Below are 15,552 nucleotides of genomic sequence, written 5' to 3'. Positions count from 1 at the left end.
TTTTAAGGAACTATAAGTAGAATTTGCTCATTTTTAAACTGGATTATTTGGGGGGTTTTTTGCTATTGAGTTGTATGAGTTCTTTATATATTTTAGATATTAACCCCCTATCAGATATATGATTTGCAAATGTTTTTTCCCATTCTGTGGGTTGTCATTTCAGTCTCTTGATTATTAATTTTGTTGTGCAGCCTAAATATTTTGACACTTTTTCTACTCTGGGTTATTTCTTCCCCCAATAGCTTGGTAGCTTAAGAAGAGGTCTTTAATCCCCAATGGGTTAAGGACATTTTGCTCAACACACATGGGCATCAGAAGCAGCTATTTGAGTGGGACCAAGGCATGAATACTGAAAACTCCATAGGTGATCTGGATGTTCATCCAGGGTGGAGAAGAACCCTTAGCTTAGGGGCCCTCTGTTTGGGTCCAAAGCACGTACTCAGTTGTCCCCTCCATTTGTAGGCCCAGTGCTGGATGTACCGACATGCCTCAATCGGATTGATTCTTTGGAAATTCGTGGTTGGTTGTTATCTGGGCCTCCTGCTACTCTGCAAACCACCCCTATGGACAGTGATGCACAATTTCCTTTAGGTTAATTCCATAAGTTGCATTTCAAAAAGAAAAAAAGACTTGACATCACAAGGAAACCACTTTTAGTTGCTTCATTTCCTGGAGCCTACAGCTTTTTTTTTTTTTGTACAGCTGGCAGAATGCCTGGGACAAGATGTATTCAATTCTAGTCAAAGCAGAGCTATGTCCGGAGAAACAGACGGCCCACCTAAGGTGAAAAAAATTACTTTCTTGGCAGGCAAGCCAGGGTGATTTATTCACCTCTTCCTCTAGGAAGGCAGGAATGTGTGCAGGCAAAATAAATACATGTTACAAGCACATTCCACAGATGAACAGAATAATTGGTGCTGAACCAGGCAGTGGGAGGTATCCTCCTGTGTCCAGACAGGCTCAGGGAACTTGTCACACACACATGAAAGTGCCCCCAGAACTGGAAAATCACTCCATCGCGGAGGTACTAAGAACCAGGACATAAGTGAAGAGACCCATCGTAACCCTCTCTGAGAGCCCATAATGACATGCTGAGAAGATCAGGGACAGGTATAGGCTCAGAAAAATGACTGGCTATACACAAAGCAGTGAGAATTGTATTGTGCTCCATCTGAAGAAGCCCTGTCTGGGGTTAATGAGGTAGACAGGTAATCCGCATTTGTTCAGAAAAGGGGCGATACGGCCTCAGAATTTGTTGCTGATTATCTAATACTTTTCCTGGTGGTTACTCGTGTTCAGATCACCTGGAAAGTACATCCCCCTCAGAAGGCTTTTCCAATACCTGATGAAACAACCCTTAAGTGTTTCCGCTCTTTTGTTCTGAGTCTGCATTCAATAAGTAACATTCTGATTATGAATTTGGTCTCCCAGTTACCTTGATAATGGGCGGGGTTGAGGAAACAAGTCTGGAGGTCACTGGAAAGGCTTATTGTATACTTGTTACAAATAAGTGAATTTGTGTTTTGTTTGCTGTGTCAATCTTTTGAAGGTGCGGTTAGCACAGGTTAGTCTTGCAACCGACATGCCCGCCAGTACAGACAAAATCCACTCTTTGGACCTGCACGGCTGAGTGCCAGAACCTGGAATCTCTGGCCATTGCTCCATATGCAGTCTTGTGAGGCTCCACCCACACAGCCCAGGGTCTGTGCCTCTCTTTAAATTCAGCATAAACCACCCCCCATAGTCACCTCCCTATCTGCTTCTCTAAAATTAGCAGAGGCTAATTCTAAATTATCTTCTCTGCAGTGACTTCTCGTGTCTTGTAGCCTTGAACCCTAGGAAACAAGTTGCATGACCTGTGATCACACTGTGACCATGTAGTTTTACCCAGTTGCAAACTTTCAGCTTCCTGTGGTCCTTCCTGCCCTCTTCACTTGGAGAAATGGGCCATGGTGAGGCCACATGAGGATGTACTGAGGGTCCCCCTGTACCCCTTGATCAAGTAACTTGAAAGGAGTGCATGTTCTCATCCACAGGAGCAGAACTAGAATGGCACTTCTGTCTGTCAGCTGTGCCCTCAATAGCTGTGAGCTTGGCCCTTCCCCCATCAGAGAGACGGTCCTTCTGTGACCTGCCCTGGCATCCTCATCCCTGACTCTCACAAAGGCACCATCACTTCAAAGACTTTTGCTCAGTCTTCACCTTCCTACGGAGTAAGTTGGTGGCACCGTGCACTCCTTGGTGGACACTCCACACTGGTTGTTTGCTGGAGGGCATTTGTCCACTTTGGTGACCAATAGTTTTTGCTCATTTCCAGAATGAGATGGAAGCAGGAATGACCCAACTCTGGAAATTACCTGTTAGCCTTACATCCCAGAGATTGCCCTGTATCCCTTGAAAACAGCAAGCTATCTTCCCTTTAAATGCAAAATAGAAATATCAGTATTGCATATTAATTTCTTCTTCCCCTAATTGGGAGAGTTGGCCGAAGGACTAATAATGACGACTGTTGTAAAAATGTCCTTAAAACAGTCACTTCATAGATAAGAGATGCATTTACTACAACCGAGATTTATGAAGGTTCTGTGAGATGGCAAAATGGGGTTTGCAACGCAGGATGTTTATTGCTTCCAGGGGCTGTGGCTAATCTGTCATGAAGCAAGTTTTCAGTTGGGTAGAGATTGAGTAATTAGAACACAGATGCATTGTGTAACTCCTTCTTCCTCTTTATTTATTGTGAACCAGTGAATACCCTTAGTCTCAAGCTGCAGGCCAGCTTAATAGATTTGATTTTTGAGTGTCTCGCATCACGAGAGCTCAGCAGTTCTTGCAAGAGGTGCCCACAGATAACCAAGGCCTTGTATCTGTCTCTGTGCTGATGTTGAACGTGTCTGACAGATTCACCTAAGGGCATCCTACTGGCCTTTTCTTTAAAGGGAAAGAGAACTGACATTTACTGATTACTTACTCTGTAGGCATACTATCTTTACTTCTCATGGCGGATCTATGAGATTGGTATTATTTTCCCTATGTTATAGGTGGGATTGAGACCAGAGAGATTAAGTAATTTGCTCCAGGTAATAGAAAACCTTCGAAGCTGAAGACAAACGTGCTCTCTTCTGCTCAGTTTTATACAGGAGAAGTGAGGTGATAATACAGTAGAGCTGGATTTCTGGATTTAAAACCAGGCCTGTCTGACCCCAAAGCCCCTGCTCCTTCTGCTGTGCTGTGTTGCCATATTGACGTACAAGAGGCTCGATAAATGCCTAAGGGTTTTTTTTTCTTTTTTTTTTTTAGCTTTGCTACTCTGAATTGTTTTTTTCAGTTGTGTGTGTATCTGGCAAAGTGCACATAATATATAATTTACCACCTTTCCCATTTTTAAGAGCACAGTTCAGTGGTATAAATACATTCATAATATCGTGCAACCATCACATCTCCATAACTCTTTTCATAAAACCGAAGCTCTGGGGCTTCCCTGGTGGCGCAGTGGTTAAGAATCCACCTGCCAGTGCAGGGGGCATGGGTTCGATCCCTGGTTCAGGAAGATCCCACCTGCCATGGAGCAACTAAGCCCGTGTGCCACAACTACTGAGCCTGCGCTCTAGAGCCCGTGAGCCACAACTACTGAAGCCTGCACACCTAGAGCCCTACTCCGTACCAAGAGAAGCCACCTCAATGAGAAGCCTGCGCGCCAAAGGAAAGAGTAGCCCCCGCTCGCCACAACTAGAGAAAGCCCACACGCAGCAACAAAGACCCAAAATGCAGCCAAAAATAAATAAATTTTTTTTTAAAAAAGAAAAGAATCTTAAAAAAAACCCTGAAACTCTATTCCTACTGAACAGTAACTCCCTCATCCCTCTTCCCCTAGCCCCTGGGAACCACCATTGTACTTTCTGTCTCTACGAATTTGACTATTTTTAGTACCTCATATAAGTGGAATCACGGTATTTGTCTTTTTGTGATTGCCTTATTTTAGCATATTGTCCTCAAGTTTCATGCACATTGTAGTATATTGTAGAGTTTCCTTCGCTTTTAAGGCTGAGTAATATTTCATGTATGTATGTATTACATTTTGCTTCTCCATTCATCTGTCAATGGACCCTTGTCTTGTTTCCACATTTTATTTATTGTCAATAATGCTGTGCACATAGGTGTACAAATATCTCTTTGAGACCCTGCTTCCTTTGGGATATATACCCCAGAAGTAGAATCACTGGATCATATGGTACTTCTGTTCTTAATTTTTTGAGGTACCTCCATACTATTTTCCACAGCAGGTGTACCATTTCGTATTCACACCAACAGTGCACAAGGGTTCCAATTTCTCTGCATCCTCACCAACACTTATTGTTTTGTTTTTTTGATAGTAGCCATCTTAATGGGTGTGAGGTATTATCTCATTGTAGTTTTGCTCTGAATTTCTCTAATAATTAGTGATGTTGAGCATCTTTTCGTGTGCTTATTGGCCATTTGGATATCTTTGAAATTTGTATATCAAGTCCTTTGCCCATCTTTGATTAGGTGGTTTGTTTTTTGCGTTGTTGAGTTTTAAGAGTTCCCTATATGTTCTGGATATTAATTCTGATATTAATCAGATATATGATTTACAAATATTTTCTCCCATTCTGTGGGTTGCCTTTTTACTCTGTTGATAGTGTCTTTGATACACAGAATTTTAAAATTTTCATGAAGTCCCATATGGTGTCACATCCAAGAAATCATTGCCAGATTCAATGTTGTGAAGCTTTGACTCAAGTTTTCTTCAAAGAGTTCCCCCCTTAGGCCTTACATTTAGGTCTTTTATCCATGTAGAGTTAATTTTTATATATAGTGTTAGTTAAGGACCCAACTTCATTCTTTTGCATGTGGATATCCAGTTTTCCCAGCACCATTTGTTGAAAAGACTTCTTTCCCCATTGAATCGTCTTGGCATCCTTGTCAAAAATCAGCTGACTATATATGCAAGGGTCTATTTCTGGGTTTTCTATTCCATTATTGTTATGTCTGTCCTTATGCCAGTACAACACTGTTTTGATTTCTGTAGCTTTGTGGTAAGTTTTGAAATCAGGAAGTGTGAGTACTCCAGTTCTGCTCTTCTTTTTCAAGGTTGTTTTAATTATTCAAGGTCCCATGAGATTCTCTATGAATTTTAGGATGGGATTTTTCTGTTTCTGCAAAAAAAATGTCATTGGGATTTTAATAGGGATTCCATTTAATTTGTAGATTGTTTTGGGTAATATTGACATTTTAACAATATCAGGTCTCACAGTCAGTGAATGTGGGGTCTATTTTCATTTATTTATCCCTTTAATTTCTTTCAGCAATGTTTTATATTTTTCATTGAACAAGTGTTTCACTTCCTTGGTAAAGTTAATTCCTAAGTATTCTATTCTTTTCCATATTATAAATGCAATTGTTTTTGTAATTTCCTTTTTAGATTGCTCATTATTAGTATATACAAATGCAACTAATTTTTATGTATTGACTTTGTATCCTGCTACTTTGCTGAATTCATTTATTAGTTCTAATAGTTTTCTTTGTGTGGAATCGTTTAGGGTTTTCTATATGTGCGATAATGTCATCTACAGAGATAATTTTACTTCTTCTTTTTCAGTTTGGATGCCTCTTATTTCTTTTTCTTACCTAACTGCTCTGGGTAGAACTCCAGTACTGTGTACAGGGGAAGTGGTGAAAGCAGGCATCCTTGTCTTGTTCCTGATATTAGAGGAAAAGTTTTCAGTCTGTCACCATTGAGTATGATGTTTGCTCTGGGTTTTTTGTATATTGCTTTTACTGTGTTGAGGTAGTTTTCTTCTTCTATTCCTAGTTTTTTCAATGTTTTTACCATGAAAGGGCATTGAATTTTGTCAGAAGCATTTTCTACATCAATTGAGATGATCGTGTGTGATGTTTTTTCTTTCTTTCTGTTAATGTAGTGTATTACATTGATTTTTGTATGTTGAACCATCCTTGCATTCTGGGAATTAATCCCACTTGGGCATGGGGCATAATCCTTTTAATATGTGTTGAATTTGATTTGCTAGTATTTTGTTGAGGATTTTTGCATTGATGTTCATGAGGGATATTTGTTTGTAGTTTTATTGTTGTGTCTTTATCTGGCCTTTGGTGGAAGGGTAATTCTGGCCTCATTGAATGAATTGAGGTGTTCCATCCTCTTTGATTTTTTGGAAAAGTTTAAAAGAAGCATTGATATTAGTTCTTCAAATGTTTGGTAGTATTTGCCAGTGAAGCAACTGGGTCCAGGACTTTTCTCTGTCTGGAGATTTTTTAAATTCAATCTCCTTACTAATTGTAGGTCTATATACATTTTCTATTTCTTCATGATTTAGTCTTGGTTGGTTTTGTGTTTCTAGGAATTTGTCCATTTTATCTATGTTGTGCAACATGTTGGTATATAATTGTTCATAGTACTCTCTTACATCCTTTTTCTTTCTTTAGAATCAATAGTAATGTCCCCCCTTTTATTTCTGATTTTTGTAATTTGATTCTTTTGTCCTTTATTCTCAGTCCAGTAGCTAAAGGTTTGTCAATTTTGTTGATCCTTTTGAAGAGCCAACTTTTGGTTTCATTGATTTTCTTTATTGTTTTTCTCTTCTCTGTTTTGTTTATCTCTATTCTAATCTTTATTATTTCCTTCCTCCTGCTAGCTTTGGGTTTAGTTTGTTCTTCTTTTTCTAGTTCCTTAAGTTATAAAGGTAGGTTGTTGATTTGATATCTTTTTTTTTTTTTTTTTGCCATACCATGTGGCATGTGGGATCTTATTTCCCCTGATCACAGATTGAACCCGTGCCCCCTGCATTGCAAGCATGGAGTCTTAACCAGTGGACCACCAGGGAAGTCCCATCTTTCTTGTTTTTTTAATTGAATATAGTTGATTTACAATGTTGTGTTAATTTCTGCTGTACAGCAAAGTGATTCAGTTATACATATATATACATTCTTTTTTCTTTTCTTTTCCACTATGGTTTATCTCAGGATATTGAATATGGTTCCCTGTGCTATACAGTAGGACCTTGTCATTTATCCATTTTATATGTAATAGTTTACATCTGCTAACCCCAAACTCCCAGTCCATCCCTCCCCCAACCCCTCCCCCTTGGCAACTACAAGTCTGTTCTCTATGTCTGTGAGTCTGTTTCTGTTTTGTAGATAAGTTAATTTGTATCATATTTTAGATTCCACATATAAGTGATATCACATGGTGTTTGTCTCTTTCTGAGTTACTTCACTTAGTATGATAATCTCTAAGTTCATCCATGTTGCTGAAAATGGCATTATTTCTTTCTTTTTTAAGGCTGAGTAGTATTCCATTGTATATATATACCACATCTGTTTTATCCATTCAGCTGTCAGTGGACATTTAGGTTGTTTCCATGTCTTGGCTATCATAAATAGTGCTGCTGTGAACATAAGGGTGCATGTATCTTTTCAAATTAGAGTTTTGTCTGGGTATATGCCCAGTAATGGGATTGCTGGATCATATGGTAGCTCTACTTTTAGTTTTTTAAGGAACCTGTATACTCTTCTCCATAGTGGCTGCACCAATTTACATTCCCACCGACAGTGTAGAGGGGTTCCCTTTTCTCCACACCCTCTCCAGCATTTGTTATTTGTACACTTTTAATGATGGCCATTCTGACTGGTGTGAGGTGGTAGCTCATTGTAGTTTTGATTTGCATTTCTCTAATAATTAGTGATGTTGAGCTTCTTTGGAGAAATGTCTGTTTAAGTCTCCTGCCCATTTTTCTATTGGGTTGGTTTTTTGTTGTTGTTGTTGAGTTGTTCTTTCTTATTTTTAAAGTGTTTATGGCTATAGGTTTCCCAATTAGCAACACTTACATTTCATCCCATAAGTTTTGGCATGTTGTGTTTTTGTTTTCATTAGTCTGTAAATATTTTCTAATTTTTTTTGTATTTTCTTCTTTGATCCATTGGTTGTTGAAGTGTATTGTTTAATTTCCACAATTTTGTGAATTTTTCCGTTTTCCTTCTGTTGTTGATTTCTAACTTCTATGCATTGTGGTTGGAGAAGATATTTTGTATGATATCCATCTTTCAAAATTTGAGACTTCATTTGTGACCTAACCTATATTCTATCCTGGGGGATAGCCCATGCACACCTGAGAAGAATATGCATGCTATTGTTGTGTTTGTTAGATCTAGTTGATCTATTGTATTGTTAAGTGTCTATTTCCTTTCTTATATTCTGTCTGGTTTTTTGGGTCTTTTTAAAATTTTTATTGGAGTATAGTTGACTTAAAATGTTGTGTTAGTTTCTGCTGTACAGGAAGGTGCTGTCTGCTTGTTTTATCCATTATTGTGATAATGGATCACGAAGCATCCAACCATTATTGTAAAATTGTTTTATTTCTCCCTTCAATTCTGTCAGTTTTAATTTCACATATTTTGATGCACAAATGTTTATAATTGTTTTATCTTCTTGCTTTATTGAAACTTTTATTAATATACAGTGTCTTTGTTGTAAACTTTTTCAATCTTACGTATTTTGTCTGATATTTTTATATCCACCCATGCTCTCTTTTGGTTGCTATTTACATGGAGTAACTTTTTCCATCCTTTGTTTTCACTCTATTTGTGTCTTTGGATCGAAAGTGGGTCTTGTAGATATAGTTGTATCATGTGTTTTTATCAATTCTGCCAATCTCTGTCTTTTGATTGAAGAGTTTAAACTATTTACACTTAAAGTAATTACCAATAAGGAGAGATTTACTTCTGTGATTTTGCTATTTGTTTCCTAAATGCCTTGTAGCTTTTTTATTGCTCATTTCCTGTGTTAGTTGTCTTTTGTGTTCAGTTGATTTTTTATAGTGAGATGTTTAAATTCCTTTCTCATTTCCTTTTGTGTATATTCTATAGCTGTTTTCTTTGTGGTTACCACAAGGATTACGTTTAACATCCTAAAGTTATAACACTGTAGTCTGAATTTATACCAGCCTAACTTCAATAACGTACCCACACTCTGCTCCTTTACAGCTCCATCCCCATCCCTTTCAGCTGTTGATGTCATAAAATTACATCTTTCTACATTGTGTGCCCCAAAACATAAACTAATATATTTTTAAAATTCAGTAGTCTCCTAAATCATGTAGAAAAGAAAAAGTGGAGTTACAAACCATTGTTACAATAATACTAGCTTTGATAATTATCCATGTATTTACCTTTATTGAGATCTTGATTTCTCCATATAGATTTGAGTTACTGTTATGGCTTCTAGTGTCTTTTTATTTCTTGCAGGACTCTTGAGCATTTCTTGCAGGACAGGTCCACTGGTAACAAACTCTCTCACTTTTATCTTGATGTCTTAATTTCTCCCTTACTTTCAAAGGGCAGTTTTGCTAGACATAGAATTCTTGGTTGACGGTTTCTTTTCTTTTAGCATTTTGACTATATCAGCCCACTGCCTTATGGTCTCCAACGATTCTGATGAGAAATCTGCTGATAATCCTATTGACGATCCCTTGTATGTGATTATTTGCTTCTCTCTTGCTGGTTTCTAGATTTTCTCTTTTTCTTTGGCTTTCAGTTCATCTTACTTGGAGCTTATTGAGCCTGTTGGATATTTTTTTGTTAATTTTTTTTTTTTGGCCACACCACACATCATGTGGGATCTTAGTTCCCTGACCAGGGATTGAACCCATGCCCCCTGCAGTGGAAGCGTGGAGTGTTAACCACTGGACCGTCAGGGAAGTCCCCTGTTGGATATTTATATTCATGCTTTTCACCGAGTTTGGGAAGTTTTCAGCCATTATTTCTTCAGATACCCTCTCTGCCGTTTTCTCTCTCTCTTCTCTTTCTGGGACTCCCACTGTGTGGTGCTGGTCTGCTTTTTGGTACCTCAGGTCCCTTAGGTTCTGTTCACTTTTCTTCAGTCTCTTTACTTTCTGTTCCTCATACTTGATCATTCCCTTTGTCCTTTCTTTAAGTTTGCTGATTCTTACTTCTGCCTGCTCAAATCTGCATTTGAATTTCTCTAGTGAATTTTTAATTTCAGTTATTTTACTTTTCAGCTCCAGAATTTCCTTTTGACCTCTTTCAAGATTTTCTATCTCTTTACTGATATTTTCTTTTTTTTTTTTTTTTTTTTTTTTTTTTGCGGTACGCGGGCCTCTCACTGTTGTGGCCTTCTGCCGTTGCGGAGCACGGTCTCCGGACGCACAGACTCAGCGGCCATGGCTCACGGGCCCAGCCGCTCCGCGGCATGTGGGATCTTCCCAGACCGGGGCACGAACCCATGTCCCCTGCATTGGCAGGCAGACCCTCAACCACTGCGCCACCAGGGAAGCCCTGATATTTTCATTTTGATCATACATTGTTTTTTTGACTTTCTCCACATGTTCCTTTAGTTCTTTGAACATTTTTATGCAGCTGCTTTAAAGTCTTTGTCTAATATTTCTTCTATTGGATCTGTTTCAGGGACAGTTTCTATTGATCTATTTTATTTCTTTGAATGGGCCATACTTCCCTGTTTCTTTGTATGCCTTGTGATTATTTTGGGTTGAAAACTGGACATTTGAATCTAGTAATGTGGTAACTCTGGAAATTATATTCTCTGCCTTCTCCCAGGGTTTGCTGTTTTTTGTTACTGTGTGTGTGTTTTTTTTTTTTTTTTTTATTCCATAGACTGTATGTCAGCTGAGTGTGTCTCAGGTGTAAACTTAAGGTATTCTTAGGTCTTTTCTGAGACTTTCCCTGGGCATGCCTAGTCACTTTCTAATTTTCCCCATATATGCAGTCATTTTTTAATAGTCTAGTCTTTAATATCTGACTACCAAAAGGGGAAAAAGAAAAATAAAGGGGGTAAAAAAAGGGTACTGGTCCCTTTAAATCTCCTGGCTGTCACTTCAGCCAGGTGAGGAGGGACTTGTGTTGGTGGGGGAGGGGCTACAACAATGGGCACTGTCTCTGCCCCTCTGTGGTCAGAAGCAGTGACCAGTGACCAGAGCACAGATCACTGATGTCCTTTGTGCCCACCCAGGCTCCTGCAAGCTGTGCAGAGCTGCTCCAGGAACCATGCACAGCTGCCTGCCATGGGGTTGGGGATGGGTAGCTGCTGCTGTGCTGAGAGCTGAAACTGGCCAAAATGAACAGTCCAAGTCTTCCCCTGGACATTGCAAGCCTTCAGTAAGCTGTCCAGAGTTCCACAGTAGTTACATCAGACAGGTTTCTGCCAGTGCAGCGTTTGTCTGGGGGTGGGGGAGACAGAGTCTTAGCGCTTCCTACTGCACCGTCTTCCCAGAATCTGCCAAGAGTTTAAAAAAGAGATTTCCTTGTTTTTTTTAGGAGCAGTTTTAGGCTCACAGCAAAACTGAGTGAAAGGTACAGAGATTTCCCATACATCCCCTGTCCCCATTATCAACAGAGAAATGCCTCTGGATTTTGTAAGTAAAATAAAATCATGTGTAAGAAAACATTTCTTGAGAAAAGGCCAAGTCTGGCCCTTTTAGGACCAAAGCTCATGCACCGGGGATTCCTCAGTACCTATGAGGGAGAAGCCCTCATGGTTCCTTCTTCTGGGTGTACACGTGAAGTGCAGGAGTAACAGTAATACTGCCACCCAAAGTCACGTGTTTTCTGTCAGTGGCCCCAGCAGTTTCCTACTTATCCAGGAGTCGTCTTTCATAATGACTTATCCTACTTGAAGCCTCTTTATTTAAATAGTTGCCAAGTTCTAGAGATTCTGTTGCTGTAACATCTCACCCATTGCTATACTCACTCCCACTCTTCTATTTCTTTTTCTTTCCTTTGGCCACGCCATGCGGCATGTGGGATCTTAGTTCCCTGACCAGGAATTGAACCCGTGCCCCCTGCATTGGGAGTGCGGAGTCCTAACCACTGGACTACCAGGGAAGTCCCCACTCTTCTATTTCAGACCCGTGTACGTGGGTTCTTTTCTGTCGTAAGAGTCTCCTAAACAATTCTCCCCTGTGCCAGACACTCCCATCACATGGCAACTAGATGTATCATCCTAGAGCACAGCTCCAATTACCTCATGCTTCTGCTCAAAAACGGAGAAGCTCCCCTATTCCAAAATCAAAGCCTAGGAGCTGTCTGGGGCAAGTCCCCAATTTCCTGGGGTCCTTTCCCAAAGCCTGAGGTCCTAGGACTAGAGTGAGCATTTTGTTTCTGGGTGCTGTTTCCTCAAAGTGGTGCTTTCTGAGCAACTACCAGATGCAGGAGTTCTGCTTTATAACAGTCTATAAGAAGAAAATAGTAACTTTCTAGACTCTCCAACCTTCACCCCAGAAAAGCCTCTGTCCTTTTCCATTAAGTTGTTTTCTAGCGCCACCTGGTGTTAGAACTAAGCAGCAGTGGCTCTAGAGGAAAAGGAAGAACCCACTGTAAATGTTTTATCCCAAACTGAGGATCTTTAGCACCAGAAAGGAACCTTAGACATCATTTAGACAGATGCCTTGTTTTATAGATCAGTAATTTATCCAGGATTTAGAGCAAGAACTGAATCCACATTTCAGTCCCAGGCTCCTCAATTTTCCAACACATCCCCCGACACCCTCAGCCCGCATACCTTCTTAAGCCTTAAAAGGAATTGGGCCAGAGTGATGATGCCACCTTTGGAAGAAGACAACGAAAGGATATTAACTTTTATTGATCCCTTATTATAAGTCAGTTACTGTACTGAGTACATTTATACTATCTCATTTATTCTTCACAGGTAGCCTGTTCTTATTCCTGTTTCACCGACGGACAAGGTAAGGTTCAGAGAGATTGAGTGTCTCATTACAGTTACGTTGTAGTATTTGTTCACAATTATTCACTCCCTCCTTGCCCTTGCCTTACTTCTGTGTCTGGGCCACATACGCACTCACTCCCCTGCCCTCACTGACTTTGGGCTCGGCCACTTCGACCTTCTTTGGTCGATGGAACGTGAATGAACTTGATCGGTACCCATGAGAGCAGAAGTTTTAAGTTCTATGGTGTGATTAGATGCACTTCAGCCCTGACCTCCTCTGTGGGGACAACATAACTGAGAGGGTAGCTGTCCCTCCAGCCCTGCCCCTGGAATAGGACACATGTGGAGCAGGGCCAAGCCTGTCAGTCACAACTGACCCACAGTTAGCCTGCAGCCCTTGTGAAACATGAGCAAAAAATAAATATTTGTCCTTTAAGCCAGCGTTCCCCAACTTTTTTGGCACCAGGGACTAGTTTCGTGGAAGACAGTTTTTCCACAGACCCGGGGTGGGGGTTGGTTTCAGGATGATTCAAGCCCGTTACATTTATTGTGCACTTTATTTCTATTATTATTACATTGTACTATATAATGAAATAATTATACATCTCACCATAATGCAGAATCAGTGGGAGCCCTGAGCTTGTTTTCACTTGCCATTCACCGATAGGGTTTTGCTATGAGCCTGCAAGCAGTTGATTTATGATGGTCTCTGTGCCGTCAAACCTCTCTGCTAAGGATCATCTGTATTTGCAGCTGCTCCCCAGCACTAGCGTCACCTCCTCAGCTCCCCCTCAGATCATCAGGCATTAAAGTCTCATAAGGAGCGCACAACCTAGATCCCCCGCATGCGCAGTTCACAGTAGGGTCCACGCTCCTGTGAGAATCTAATGTTGCTGATTTGACAGGAGGCGGAGCTCAGGTGGCAGTGTGAGCGACGGGGAGCGGCTGTAAATACAGATGCAGCTTCGCTCGCTCTCCTGCCGCTCACCTCCTGCTGTGCGCCCGGTTCCTAACAGGCCGCCGACCAGTACCTGTTGGTGGCCCTGGAGTTGGGGACCCCTGCTTTAAGCCAATGAGAATTTGGTGTTGTTTGTTGCTGCAACAAAGCTGACCCATACAGGATTGAACACAAGTCTGACTGACTCCAAAATCTCTCTGGAAACTGTGAAAAAGAACCCTGCTCCCAGGGTGATGTCTAATTTAACGAATTTAAGAACCTATGTGTTAGGTCTTAAGTTGCTAAGGTTCTCGCCTCCTTGGAGTCTTTGCTTAATTCTACCCTTGCACTGACACTTATCTTGAGGATCCAATTTAATTCTGCAACCTGTTTCTCCAGCTCCACCTCCTCAGTGCTTTTGATTCCCTTTACTTTGATTTACTTTTTCTTCTTTTTAAAAGCAGTTATTACCTTCCAAAATACAGTTAACTTATTTATAATGCATACAGTTTAAATGGTGCCCAGCTGAATGTCAGGAGGGAAGGGGTTTTTTTTGGTCTGTTTTGTTTATTGTCATTGTCCTTCCTTAAACAGTGCCTGGCACATAGTAGGTGCTAAAAAGTATCTGTTAAATGAATGAATGAAATAGGAAGGACACTTCTGAAATCATGGTAGCTGTTGTGTTTTACTAGCTTGACCAGTAGAGGTCATAGATGAGTTCTTTAAATATCTCGGACCTGCAACTACTTTTATGTGTGTTTTATGTCAGGGTCTGTTCACTGTGGATGCCTCGGGGATTAGTGTGGGTTGCCACGTGGCAATGATCAATCTGATGGTGGCATTTGGCATATATCATAAAAACTGCTGAAAGTGAAAAATTGATGATGTCTCAGATTGGTTTCTCCTCCATCTATGACCTAGTCTTGGGAGCCAAGGAAAAAAAATGGCAAATAGGATGCAAGATGGCGCAGAAAGTGTCGGCTTTAAGGTTGTGTCTATTTATATAAGTTGCTTGTAAATAAAAGTTAAATTCAGTCAAACAATCAGAGAGGGTAGTAAATGCTTATTGGCAACTGCAAAGCTATTTGCCTAGATTAACAATGGAACCTTCCAAAAGTGTCTGCGTATGTGTGTTTACAGATACAGCCTAGTAATACTAGAACACTTCACTGACCTTTCCCTCTCCTCTATTACAACAAAAAATGGAATCACAAGCCGTGATTCTGCCTGCAGGTGGTTTATTCTCCCTGGTTCAATAGCTCATGCTAAACTTCACAGTGTGTAACTGCACGGGGGGTAAATTTAAAGGGATGATGAGACTGGATTGGAAGCAAATTGTTTTCTTCAGGTTGCATATGATTGATGAGTTCAAGGATAAAAATTTGAGAAGGAAGGAGGTCTAATTTTGTTGCTTGCCTCTCACACACCAGGCACTGAGCTAAATACTTTTACAGGTCCTCTCATTCACTGTGCCTGAAGTGAACAGTGTCAAAGATAGCACCTAGCACTTAGTGAAAGCTCAAAAACTACTGAATAAATGAGTGAGGGAGTCGATGACCGTTAGGAAAAGGATCTGTTTCTTTGTTTTGTTTTGGGGGGTTGTTCCAGGGGGTTGATTTGTTTTATTTCCTCTGTAGAGCTCAATCCAATTGAAACGCAGAATGTGGGTACATTTGTGTTTGGTGTTTATTCATATCACGTGTCCACTTACTGGGCACTGAAAAAGGATGCCTAGAAGGTGGTTCCTGTCACGAGACACTGAAAGATAGGTGTGGATGGCGAGCTTAGGGGAACGGGCGTTAATTTTGGTCCTGCTGTGAAGCTTTAGAGTCTATGCGATGAAAATCGTAATCACATAACTTCTACTGATTCTCCTTGACAC

General features: G+C 40.4%; 1 long non-coding RNA gene across 1 annotated transcript in view; it reads left to right on the top strand.

Annotated features, from left to right (window-relative positions):
- LOC308618887 overlaps nucleotides 1-15,552 on the top strand; it is an 85,956-nt gene that overhangs the window by 41,417 nt on the left and 28,987 nt on the right. The window contains exon 7 of the long non-coding RNA XR_014016097.1: nucleotides 12,716-12,752. This is a non-coding gene — a long non-coding RNA (uncharacterized lncRNA). The remainder of the gene's footprint in view (nucleotides 1-12,715; nucleotides 12,753-15,552) is intronic.

The sequence above is a fragment of the Mesoplodon bidens genome, assembly GCF_964165515.1.
Source record: "Mesoplodon bidens genome assembly, chromosome: 6".
Classification (NCBI taxonomy): Eukaryota; Metazoa; Chordata; class Mammalia; order Artiodactyla; family Ziphiidae; genus Mesoplodon; species Mesoplodon bidens.
This window is presented reverse-complemented; position numbering and strand designations above follow the sequence as displayed.